General features: G+C 43.6%; 1 pseudogene; it reads right to left on the reverse strand.

The window, feature by feature from the left end:
- Positions 1-1,169: 1,169 nt before the first annotated feature.
- Positions 1,170-12,835, reverse strand: LOC134482633 (GTP-binding protein 4-like; annotated as a pseudogene).
- Between the last annotated feature and the right edge of the window lie 880 nt (positions 12,836-13,715).

Consider the following 13,715-nt stretch of genomic DNA (forward strand, 5'->3'; position numbering starts at 1 on the left):
TCCACCTGTGTGTTGACTGTCTATCCAGGAATGTTTCATGTTAGCAAAGCACTCTACCAAGCACCTGAGGGACGTACTACAAGGGAAGAACTACCTGGGTTTCCCATGCTTACCCCCTTCTTGGCTGTTGTTTGACCTGGTCAGCTTGTTGGGTGTGCAGCAGTGGTTTCGCGCTCATTCGTATTTCCCCAGTGTTTAGGTGAAAGCATCCCTGAAGATGTCTGCCTGTGGCTATCTGGACACCTGACTATCTCGGTTGGAGAAATACATATTCAAGACCCTTGCAATATTGAGTTGGTCTCTGTTGAGCTTTACAAACCATGGATTACTCATACTCCTGCCACTTGCAGATCTCCTCTCCCATCCCGCAGGCTGTCTCCTCCGATACCAAGAATCCCGAGGGCGTCCTGCTTATGTACTTTCACCTTTCCTTTACTCTGGTGCCATAGCCAAGAAATTGTCAATTGTTCTGATGGTTTTACCCTTTTCTTTAAAGCTTTGGAGTTCTGCATGTCCTTCTCCTCCTTAGGCTTTTAAACATGTATGTTCTAATGTGGTGTAAGGTAGAGCCTGACTTTAACCATACATTTCCCACAGTGGCTGCTGGAGAAACAGTCCTTTGCCCACTGTTTGTTCTGGTCCATTGTTTAGGATAATGATTTCTGCTATTACTCTACTCTGTTCCAACCATCTGCATGGCTGTCTTTATGACAGTACTGCAGTGCTGTCTTTAGTCTTTGTAGTCTTTGTAGTATATGCTTACAATCAGAATGAGTCCTCTAACATTTAAAGACTATTTAGTGTCTCTCTCAGAGGAGGAGCGGCTGAATCCCCACCACATTCCAGCTTCTTCTATTAGTAACCAGCACTGCTAAAGGGCATGGTAGGCAGAGAGGTAGCCCAGTGCCTACCTACCAAACACCAGCATTCACAGCCAGTTCTTTCTAACAGCAATGAGGACAGATTCCTAACACAGTGAAGCTCAAGACCTCGAACATTCTGCTCCTGTATTTGCTTAATTGTTTTGTTTTGAACAGCACTCTCTACCCTTTCTCACTAACGCCTCTGAAATTTAAGTAAATACAAGTTCTATTAAGGAAAAAAAAAGCTTTGTCTAGATCTTCTACTGTTAGATGAATAATTCTATGATTTAATCAAGGTATTAGTCATACTAATGATTATAGACTTTAATCATCTACACATAAAAAATAGATCAAGACATCAAATGTCATCAGACAACTAAAGCCAATATAAGAAGTCTCGGGTGTTGAGGTTGGAGTGGGTGGGTGGGAGTGGGAGCACCCTCATAGAAGCTGGGGAGGGGGATGGAAGAGGGGAGAAAGGGGATAACATTTGAAATGCAAATACATGACATATCCAAGACAAATAAAACTATTTTTTAAAAAAGTCTCAAAGAGTCCATATGATTTAGGATAGAGAATATAATACATGTATACATCACTGGTTTCCGATACAGGTCAGAAGCGGTCACACTGACAGGAAGCGCTGACAGTGGGAAGGCTGTCTTCTGATCTGTGGACAGGGCTGCAGTTCCAGCCACACTGGGATCCCTCTCATCAATGTTTCTTTACTTTCTAGGACACCAATCTTAATCCAGCAGTTGTTAGTGAAAGAAGACATATCCAGGCACTTATTCCCTTTAAAAACCTATTTTTGCTCTAAGCAAAGTCCTATTCCCTGCCCCTTCCTTTTGGCTATCAAGAGACTTGCAATTAAAGCAAACTAAATGTAAATAATCAAAACTATGTTTTTGCTGGATGTTTACTTTGGATAAAATGTTTGAAGTTACAATGATGCATTGTACTACAGATGCAGAAAATAATTTAAGACTGTAGTTTAAGTTCTGATACACGCTAAATGTAAGACCTCCCAGCAGGAATACTTTCTTAACAAAAATAGGTATTTTGGGTGTCAAAAGATCTACTACAAAAGTTTTCCCCCACCAAAGCAGCCTCCTTACACCAATACATCTTTTCTGCAAAATGAGTCCCTTGGCTGTGAAAGAAGCGCGTCATCCAGTACAGAGCGCTCTGCAGGTAACATCTGACTGCGCAGGGCCACGGCACCACACGCTTACTCGGCTTTACCAGTTTTCAGCACAGCAACAAGCATTTAAAAGTCATTTCCATCGTTTCTTTGGTTAACAGATGTTGATCCCAAATTCTATAAAACACACCATCACACACTCAGAAATAATCACGGGTCTAGTTAAACTACTCCGACCGAAGAGGACATTATCTCCTGTCCTTTTTACCAGCTTTCCTCTTCCCAGAGAGTAGGTGCTTGGGCTTCATATCAAACACATGCCTATCTGCTTCCCCCTTCTTCCCCAAGCGATTCATCTTCTTCTGGGCTTTCTTCATCATGGTCTTGGCTTTCTTCACCATCTACACAGGAGAACACACAACAATGAAAACCACATTTCTGTCCTGCATTGTAATTACCTGGGAACCATTTTACCAAAGCCAGAAGGAACCATCAAGACCCAGTTGTCTCAGTCACCGGGTTCTCAGACCACCACACTATCTGCAGGAGCTCAATGACTACGTGAGGAAGCCTTGAACCTTTCTACAGTTATACACTATAAGAGCATCTGAGCTCAGTGACTACATGAGGAAGCCTTGAGCCTTTCTACAGTCATACACTACAAGAGCATCTGAGCTCAGTGACTACGTGAGGAAGCCTTGGACCTTTCTACAGTTATAGACTATAAGAGTATCTGAGCTCAGTGACTACGCGAGGAAGCCTTGGACCTTTCTTCCGTTAGTAGACTACAAGAGCATCTGTTCAGACTTCCATGGTCTGAACCTTCTGACTCATGTCAATGCCAGTATTGAAACCCATAGACCAATAGTGTAATCTTACTCCCGGGTGAACATGGAGCAGTCTGGACTCTCAGGCCGCTTAGGAGTCATAGTAAAACACTACCTCAACTCAACACTCACTTCCTAGACTTCCAGATAGAAATGACATCTGAAATGAAAACTTCAGCCTTCTATTAGAGAACCTGCTAGTTTAAATAGGTTTTCTCTTATATTTGAATTTTCAAAATACTAAAAAAAAAGTTTTTTTCTCAAAAAGAAATTTCAGTGAGATTTTAAGCAACTATTGCACCTTTGAAAAAGACATTACAAATTATACCATAGTGACAAGCTACCACCTTGAAGAGATAACAATTCCCCTAATGAGGAAAATGAACCAAGTTTTCCCAGCCTACTTCCTCACTGGAAATGGGGCCTCTTCCTAGTATTTTGCAAACAGTTGGGACCTAAGCCTAGACTATCCATACTTTATGAGGCCATGTCTGTCTATCTGCCATGTCAAGGGGTTCAGAATGGTTTGCCAGAACACCTATCCAGGGGATCCAACTGCTTCTGGTCCAAGTTCCTCTCAAAGGATGCTACAAATAGAAGATAGGACGAACAGCTAATCTCTTAATCACAACCCTCCTCAAGTAATGGCTGGTGCTTGCTGGAGGTTCTATAAACACCCCTGAAGGTTCTTATTTTCTTTTGTCCCAGATCAACGAAACAAACCTTGACATCCCGAAGACCAGAAACATCACGTGGCGTTTTAGAGCAACTCCGACTGCGACTGCGGGCTATGGAAGAGGGAGGAACAGACTCTTCTCGTTTTCTTTTCCTGGTGACACTCCGAGATCTTCTGGCCTGGACTGCATAGTGGGCCTGGAAAACAAACAGTGCTCTTGGTAACAATCGAAATTAGTCCAACAAGAAGACAAAACAGACAAGCTCTTAAAGACAATATCACTCGCAAGTGAAAGACTCTGGAAGACCTACTGCAGCTTACTCGCGGGCTCTGGTCTGAAGCCAGGGGTTAAGGGTCAGACGCAGTGCTATGCTCTCCTGTGTCTCCTGACAAGGCTTCAGGAATGTCCAGCTCAGCACCCATGCTGGTGGTGAGTAAGATGGTGCTCTTAGGCCGCAGCTCTTGCACATCCTGTGCACTAATGTTCTTTACTGGATAACATCAATCACAAGCAGTGATGGCAATGGCTTTGGTCCACAGTTCACATGATGTAGGCTGAGGTTTCAACCTCCCACTCGAAACAGCTGAGGCAGTAGGCATATGCACCAGCTACATTACGTATATCATGTGCATGCCATGACATTTACATTAGCAGATCACCTAGTGACAGATTTCTCGGAAGGTACCCGCATTGTTAAGCAACCTGACTGTGGGAAGGGTTTGGCAGCACATGCCTGCCACCAGCACTGGAGAACTAGAGGCAGGGAAAGACTGAGTTTGAAGGCAGGCTGGGCGACACAGCAAGACAATGAACGTCTCAAAACAACAAAAGCACGGATCATCTGAAACCACATTGCCCCTCCAGACTTACATTGTCTTTATCATCCATGTCCACGCCAAGACTACGCATCTCATTCTCTAAATCTGCCCGTTGAACCTGAGAAGGTGCGGAGGGGAGGGAAGATAACTTGTTTTAAGTAAAATGTCTGTTGAAATTTAATTTTAAAAGAAAAGGAGAGAGGAAGAGAGGGGGAGAGAGAGAGAGAGAGAGAGAGAGAGAGAGAGAGAGAGAGAGAGAGAGAGAGAGAGGAAAAACACAGGTGAAGCTGTGCTGGACAGAGAATTGGTAGACACGTGCTCTGCTCTCGGTTACTGGATGCCAGCCCGCAGCCCTCATCCTTTCCTCAGGACTGGAACAGAAAAGACTAGAGCATCTGGCCTTTAGTCCCTGGTTCCAGAGGCTACCTGGGGTAAAGTTGAGTCTTTTTAACTATGGACTTCAGGTCATACACAAGAGTCAGTCAGTCAGTCCGTCTCTCGGTTTCTCTCATCTTCTGCCCCTTTACAAATGCTCCATTTTCTTCCTAAGTAATAGAAAGCTGCACCAACTATGTCTCTATGGAAGGACATGCTACAGTATTACACCATTACATGTAATATTATATATAATCTCCTCTCCAAGGCAGACGACAGAACTTAAAAATGTCCGTTCCCCTTCCCCCGCCTTTCTGTTCGGGAGCAGGCTAGCTCTGATTACCCTGTGGCAGCAAACTCAAGACCCTGTTTCAGAGGCGCACAGGTATGTAGCACAGAAAGGCCTAAAGAGGCTGGGCGGACAGACGTAGTCTGTTAGCATTAGTTTAGAAGCTTGCCCATCACACTTTTACAGTCCAGGATCCAAGTATGTTTATGCAAAAAGCTTTAATAAAAACCTAAAAGAACAGAGTTTGAAGTGACTCTAGATGCCTAGCATACAGGAAAATGAGAAACACCCAGCCATGTGCTAAGAGGGGTCACATGGCCCAGGACTGAAGGTCCCTTCAGATTGCCCTCATTCAGCACTTCACTGTCTTTATCTCTTAAATTTTAAAATACACTTACGATGAACTGGCAAATGTAATCAACAAAAGGGAATGTTTTCCCAATTGTGAGGTACTCTAGTAAATTATGCAAACTCAAAGACAGGATCAGGGGAACCACACTCTGCCATTAGAGAGTTGAGCTCTAGAGGCCCTGCCCCATAACCTGCAAGTGGGGCTAGCCTGGTGCAAGGAAAGTCTCAGCCTTACGGTCTTGATGCCCCCTTCAGGCAGGGAGACAGTGTGAGATGTGAATTAACTGAGGGATACCCAGCAGAGTCGGTGCAGGGCTGATTGATGGCTTGATGGTGGAGATTTCTCCCACCCAGCCGGAGTCAAATAAAGGATCCACGTGTCAGCATACAGCAGGAGAGACTGAGTTTGTTCCTGCTCCGGGTCTTCAGAGTATAGCTGTACAGTGACTATTACCTACTGTCAATGCTTGCTGCCAGTTGGGATAACTTCAGTTTCTGGACAGTTCAATTACACCCCACAAAAACAAACAGTGCACTTGCTACACAGAAGTCATGGCAAGACTGCTATGTTCTCGGGGTGAGAGAATTGCTGCATGGGCTAGAGAAGGCACTACAGATGAGGGAAGACAGACTCGGGAACCAGACTCTCTTCTCACAGACAACTAAGCACCAGGAGAAACAACACGTCTGTGAATATTAGTGGCCGCCCAAGCACATGAAAACAGTATTTTCAAACCAGGAGCGTCCATTGTGGAATCTACAACGCCAACCCCCCACATCCAACCCCCCACCTCCATTATACTTTAACTGCCCAGTATCTGTCCCTTTTGGGAACCTGCCACTCACTCCCTGACCTCAGCTTTCAGGAAGGCTATGGACACAGAGGTAGTTCCAACAAGAACAGAAGTAAAGACAATGATATCCCGACACAGAGCCAAGTGGTGCTCAGGGTCCATTCACACCTGGAGAGCGATGCTCCTATGCTCAGCAGCATCAGGGGCTGGCGAGCTGCCTTGTGGATTTAGGAGTCTCAATCAATAGAAAACTTAGGTAACAAAAATGCCAGTGGCACACGGCTGTACTCCTGGCACCTATGGAGCAGGAGTCGGGAAGGAACTCCTTGGCTACAGGCTCAAGGCTAGCCCAGACTACCTGAGACCCTATTTAACAACTACCTAACATCCTCAGCTGCCATCAGGTTTCGGTTTAACTCACATCACGGCAGCAGCAGGGATGCACCTGGAGCTGCAATGCATGGAGAGAAGTTGCAGCCCAGAGCAAAGACCCTGCGAACGCCCGGGTGTGCCGCACCTGACATCCCAGGCAGCGAAGCCTGGCTCTCATGGCAGATTACACAGGATCCAGCATGCAAGCCTGGACTTGCCTCTGCGGTGCTCCAGACTAACCTTCTTAGCAGTCGGGGGCATCCGGGGTCCCTGTGTGTTCTTTTCTTTGGACTGTAGAATTTTCAACTTCTTCTTCTCTCTAATTTGTTTTGCCAGCTGTCAGATTTCCACCATTTCCTCGTCTTCACTCTCAGATTCACTGTCATACTCCCCAGCAGCTGTTCTGAGCTCTTCTTCCTTTTCCAACTCTTCTAATTTCTTTAAAAAGAATCATGAAGTTAACAAGGAAACCCTGCAGGGAAGTAAGTGCAGCGACATATTTACAGGAATCATGTTTCCTCAGATACCTGAAGGTATGAGAACGCTGTGTGGTCTCGTCACAACCGGGGCCCACGTGTACAGTTAATCTCATGGAAAAGAGGATTTACGAAGGCCAAAGAGACAGCATGACCAACGTATGCACTGTTTTCTGCCAATTGCATTTCATCTTTAAGATAAAAAACATAGGGACCCATTCCCTCATTCCCTAGTGTCCCCAGCAGATACACAAAATAAATCTGTACAAACCCCCATTCATCCTCTTAAATACCATACTAAGCACAACTGCACTGGTTACAAAGTGAAACTTTAAATGCACAGAGGTTGGGGATGCAGCGAGGTGACAAAGCTCACAAGCACAAGATCCTGGGTTCACTCCCCAGCAACGCACACAAACATGCACACGCACACGCACGCACACAGAAATATAGATAAATGAGAAGACAATCGTGTAAACATTGACGCGCTATGAAAAAGCAAGCAAGGGATAGGTGCCCCAGCAGGAGAGAGGTCGGCGGTGGGCCAGTTCTCTGTGGGAATGTGTCTAAGAAAAGCACTGAGGTTAATCCCCCCTTCCAGATTAGAAGGAGCCAAACATAAAAAGGTCAGTGAGACAGAGAAATCTGTAAATCAGAGCTCACACCCCATGGACTGAATTTTCTTGTTAATTCGCTGTCACTTGCTAAACTAGCAAAAGACTGCAGGAGGTTGTCTGAGAAGACTCAGAAGATGTTCCAGAGAGAGGACGGAGCCAGGGACAGGATGGATCTCCACACTGGACATCAACACAAGCAAAATGATGGGGCCACTGCAGCTCGGTGGGGAAGGCTGGGCGCCACCAGGACCACACAGAAAAAGAATAATTAGTGTCCTTTGAATTGAGAAGTGATGTCTCCAAGAGAGCAAAAACAGGGTGAAAAAGATGTCTGAGGGCATAGAACAAAAGGAGAACAAGGAAGGAGTAAAAGTTGGTGAAGTTCTTCTAGTCTCATCAAAGTGGGGCAAGTAATTTAAAAAGCATTGCAGACCTTCATGATAGCAGGATCGATATAATCAGCAACATTGTGGCCTTCCCAAATCTCTGGTATCTTATCATACTTCTCAGATGAATTCATTAAGTCCCAGTATTCTAATATTGAAAGGAAAAAGGAGTTATGTTTATGGTAGTTTCTCAAATCTTCAAGTACTGTGTCATCAAGATGACTACTCTGGATAATCCCTTTATAAGTAAAACCACTTTATAGCCTAACAAAACAGCTGTGTTCAACACCCTTAACTTACTACTAACAAGAACAATACTGACCCGTGTGTCCAACTTCCAAATACTACCGAAAAAGAATCCTTTCATCTGAAACAACAGGACATTATTTATACACAGCTCTGTAAGTCTGCAACTTCTAATCTTCAAAAAAGTAAAATCTTGGGGGCTGGAGGGATGGCTTGGTGGTTAAGAGAACTGACTACTCTTACAGAAGTCCTGAGTTCAATTCCCAGCAACCACATGGTAGCTCACAGCCATCTGTAATGGGATCTGATGCCCTCTTCTGTGTGTGTGTGAGGACATCTTGAGTGGACTCATATATAATAAATAAATATTTTTTTTAAAAAAGAAAAAAAGTAAAAGTTTATAAACCAATAAACTCGCTGGAAGACTTTCACTCACTGAGTTCCTTTCTTTTCTGAAACACTTTTCATACAACTGACACTCCAAAACACCTTACTTACTCTGAAGATCCAAAATATAATCATCTCCCATTTCCAGCTCAAGATCTCGTTCCTGAAAAGAAAGCCCCAAAAGTTTGTCTTAGCTTTATGTCCCCAGATGCTTTGCAGCCTCCTTCCCGATGAAGCAGCCTCTGACCTTTTGCACATCTATGTCTATCAGGAGGGCTGTTTTGCCCACCTGGGGACTACGTGTCTCATGGACTTTGTTCACTGCACTATGACATCAACTGAAAAGCTCCAGTCAAGCATATGCTAAGGATTCACCACTGTGTCCCTGAATCTTACAGGGCCAAACCCTGGGCACACTCAATTTGCACCTCCTGCACCAAGGAGGCTTCACATGGCTAAGACCACCACCCAGCACCACTTTTTCTGGTGCACAGGCAGGCCTTCTGTCCCTGTTCATAAGAAACTTGGACAAAGAGGTCCAGTAACCTACCCTCTTCTTGGGCTCTGCAATCTCCATTCTCTTCCGACGAGCTACCACTCCTTCTGGGATGAACGGGGGTCTCTCCTAAGAAGACATTGTTTAAAGTATGTGAAATGCCTTCCCGAGTATGAAAGAAACTTAAAGGAACCAAACACACACACACACAAAGGCAGTCTGCAAGGGAAACACAAAACAACCCACACCAATTAAAATAAAGTACATTCTGGGGAGTGAGGTTTGGGGCCAGAGTAGGTAAAAGAGACCAGACAACCCCCAAAATGGATACTATAGTTCATTTGGAAAAAAAGCAAAAACAAAAATTATCATAAAACATATAAGAAAAACACACAGGAAAACAGTAGAATGAGAAACAGACATAAACCTAAGTATGTTTAGAATTCAACAGCATTAAATTCATTAATTAGTTGAGAACAATGACCACTCCATGAAACAAGTAGTAAACCACACCTCCCTCAGGAAAAACTAAATTGAGCACACATAAAACTCTATTCAGAAGAAAAATGAAAGCAAACAGAAACAAAAATACGAAAATACAGAGGAAAATGACACTAAAGTATTTTAGAAATAATGTCGCCAGTTCTCTAGAACCCACAATCTAATAACTACGAAAGAGCACTAATGCTAATGTAATGAAAATGTGCAGGTTTTTTGAGATGTTTAAAAACAACAATAAAATAAAGAGGGGCTGGAGAGATAGTTCAGTGGTTAAGAAAATCTGCAGGTTGTTCCTGCGGAGGACCTAGTTCAGTTCACAGGACTCAGGACTCAAGCGGCTCACCGCTAACTATGACTTCAGGGGATCTGATGCTGTCTCTGGACCTCCACAGACACCAGGAATGCACACTGTGTACATATTTACAAAGCAGGCAAGGAAAAAAGTGATAAAGAAAACAACTTTTAGGAACGTATATCCTAAAATACAGATTTATTTGTAGGAACACATCTATAAAGATGCAGACTGCTTATAATGGCAGAAAAACACAAAAATATGCTTCCACTGACAATTTAAAAAACAGGGGGGATGGGGATGTGTGACAATTGCACCCAAGCTACTTCTAAGGGACAAACAACAAGTTACAACGCAGACTGTGACAGGGAGAAGTAGGTGCACAGAACTCTTCTTTACTTCATCCCTCCCACAGGCACGTGTGACTTCACCAGGAATGAAAAAGTGAAACCCGCGTGTGACTCTGGGCAACACCAGGAAGAGGACGTGCCAAGCGGCCACCGGCCCAGCACAGCAACACAAACTGAAGCCTGCGAAGAAGGGCGGCCTTGCCTTACCTTGTCATCTCTCTTGTTGGGCACAGCTAAGTGCAATCTGTTCAGAACCTCATTCACTTTATTTCCTTTCATTTTCGTTTCTACTCGGTGAGCCAAAAGCCTATCACAAGCCTAAGAAAGTAGAAAAATAAGAGTCACAAAGCCATTGAGGCCAGTCCCCAGCCTCACACTGCAAGGAAGAATCAAGTCCTCCACTCATCCACAGGTTCACAACCCAGTATGGAACTTCCTACATATTTTCTTTCAGCAGGTAACTAGGTTTCCCAAAGGTTCACCTAACAATTTAAACAACTAATCGTATTCAAGGAAAACAAAAACAAACACAAAAACAGAAACCCCACCTAAATTATTTCCAGTGTTAGTAATTCCCAAAATGCAAACAGTTTCCCACAACTGACCGTTCTCAGACAAAAACACTAGCCCCGAGTTAAGAAAGCACCAACCTCCGTTTTAACTTGAATGACACCTTCCTCAGTCAGGGTGCTGGTCTCGATACAGGAAATCCTGCAAGTCTAGAAATATTTTCTGGAATACAAAGAAAAGAAGGGCAACATGCATTAATGTTTTGTGAATGGAAGTTGCAAACACTATTTGCTCAACAACTATGATTTGTTTTTAACTCTAAGAACAGTTTTAAGTTAATTTCTACAACAATCTTATATAATTAAAAATAAATAAATAAATACATAAGTGGAACAGCAGAGCCAGATGGATCTCTGAGTTCAAGGCCAGCCTGGTTTAAAGTGAGGCTCTACGACAGTCAAAGCTACAGAGAAAAATGTTGCCTCAAAAATTAAACAAACAAACCCCCATAGAATCAAACCGGATCAAAGTCAGAAGCTCTGTGGAATACTCTGTAAGATTTCCCCTACTCCCCAACTCCCAGCACTAGGGGTTAAACTCAGCTACAAGCAAGCTCCCACTGACCTATATCCACAAACTCAAGATGCAATTTCTTAGGAGGAAAAATGCAAAAGAAGAGGATGACCAACTTTTATTGTTTTGTTTTAAGAAGGCAGACCCTGGATTCGTAGTTCAGGCTGGCCTAGAACACATACACCATGTAATACAAGCTAGCTTCTGCCTCAGTCTCCCTGCTGGGATTTCTGAAGCACAGCTCCTCATGAAGACAGGACCAACTTTTCAAAAGACGTTTTCAGTGCCATTCCTTATTTTAAAGTTTCTGCTATAATAGCCCAAGAGAATTCTTCAGAAAATACAAAAATATTTGCTGTTTCATTTTGTGAATCACTAAGACTCTAAAGAAGGGACGCAATATGCTCTTCTCAAATGTTTACAACTACAAACCTCTCTCTAGCTTAGAGACGGGGGACCAACTTCTAATAGACACTAAAAGTTCCCATGAACAAGGTCAACTTCTATTATCAAGGGTCTAGAGCATGATTTCAGCGAAAGCTAGGGTCTCTGAGCACAAATCCTGTCACTTAACAACGAATGACCCGGGGTGTAAAACAGTCACTGTGACCCAGGGTGTAAGGCAGTCACTGTGACCCGGGGTGTAAGGCAGTCACTGAGCCCCCAGTCATGTGATAACTGTTGACTGTTACTACCATGTGACAACACACCAATGTTGAAGGACAGGCTCTACAGTGCAAGCGCTAAGCAAGCTGTACATTTCTACAGCATCCACTTCCCAATTCCTGTAACAGCAACGACTGCTGGGTAGGCACTGTTTTCACTAGAGAGAATCAGAGACCAGAAAGATAACCTACAGTGATGTCAGCTCTCTACTAACCGCTGGCCAGTGACCAATTATCCAGGCAGTACCTTCACTAGCCAGACATGTGGGGCTCCGCAGGGTGACTCCCTTTCCTACCACATTGCTGAGTAGTGAAGCTGGACCTGTGCTGACCCCAAAGCCCGAGCACCTGACCAGTTTGTTTCACTTGTAAGCCTTCCAGGCTCTACCCACTCCCTTCCCGCCTCCTCCTCTCTTCAATGCCATATGGACTGACAAATTAAGATTATTTATAAGATATAAAGAGTTTTTGTTTCTCTGCTTTTTAAAATAAACTGACTCTCTGACATCAGTTAGATAATTAGTAATTTAAAGAATATACGATCCTGCCAGCTGGAATGAGCAGACGGGAGGATAAAGAGTTCAAGGCCATCCTAACCTACATTAGTCCTGTCTTTAAATAAGTAAGTAGTCGAAAAAAAGCCCCAAACTTGCTGTGTTCTGCCCTAAGAAGACAACTTAGGACAAGCTAATGCTTCCCATGGACAGAAGTCCCTTCCACTCAGGAACCATCCACCTTGGTTTAAACATGACAAAAGATATAAAGATATATCCAGACAGCACTTTCAGTGTGCACTTGTCACCTGTGCAAACTCATACTGCTCCATACCCCAGGGGGTTGGACCAGGAGTCTATGAGCCCTAGGGTATTAATTTCTGACAAGCTACAGGTAAACATGAAGGGAACTTATACTCAGGATGGCAGTGAGAGCACTGTTCAAGTACCTGTCTCTCAAAGCATTTATCCTGAAAACTGTCTACTAAAAGGGTTAAACTGTTTGAAAATTTTTGACTACCAATGCAGCCTACCTCATGGATAATGCTGGCAGACACTGAACTTAGAAGGTGTTCTCCCTTACTCACTTGCAAACTTACTTAGCTACAGATTCCATTATGTAATAAAGTAAGCCATATTTACACTCGTTCTAAAGAGAAACTTGTGGGAAATACTTCCCTAGAACATTTCATAGCCTAAGGCCTGGAAAAGATAAAAGTACACATGACTTGAGGTACCTGGCTTCCCCTTGGGTACCAATTTAAAAGCAGTCCTTTTCTAGGGAAGCACATTTCCCAGTGGTTTAGTGTAGCAACCCCAGAACACAGGCGTTCCTACAGACTGGACACAGAGCAGGAATCAGGAAACTACACTCCAGCTTTAATGTCCTGCCACTAAACCACTGAGGATCATCTTAGTTCTCGAATAGAAACCTGATCTGGGAGCACTAAAAATCTTTCTAAAGGACGGTCTAAGGACTCACAGCTACTTTAAAAGAAAGTATACATAATTAATGTATCAGTGACTTACCTGATCTCCTTCAGAAAGTTCAGCTATTCTCTTCACATCACATTTGTTTGCTACAACAATAAGAGGCTAGCAAGGAAGAAAAGAAGTTACTACTTTTACACTATAGAATCATGTATAGAATCATGTATAGAATCATGTATAGAATCATGTATAGAATCATGTATAGAATCATGTGTAGAATCA

Source organism: Rattus norvegicus, chromosome 17 (genome assembly GCF_036323735.1).
Source record: "Rattus norvegicus strain BN/NHsdMcwi chromosome 17, GRCr8, whole genome shotgun sequence".
In the NCBI taxonomy this organism is placed as follows: Eukaryota; Metazoa; Chordata; class Mammalia; order Rodentia; family Muridae; genus Rattus; species Rattus norvegicus.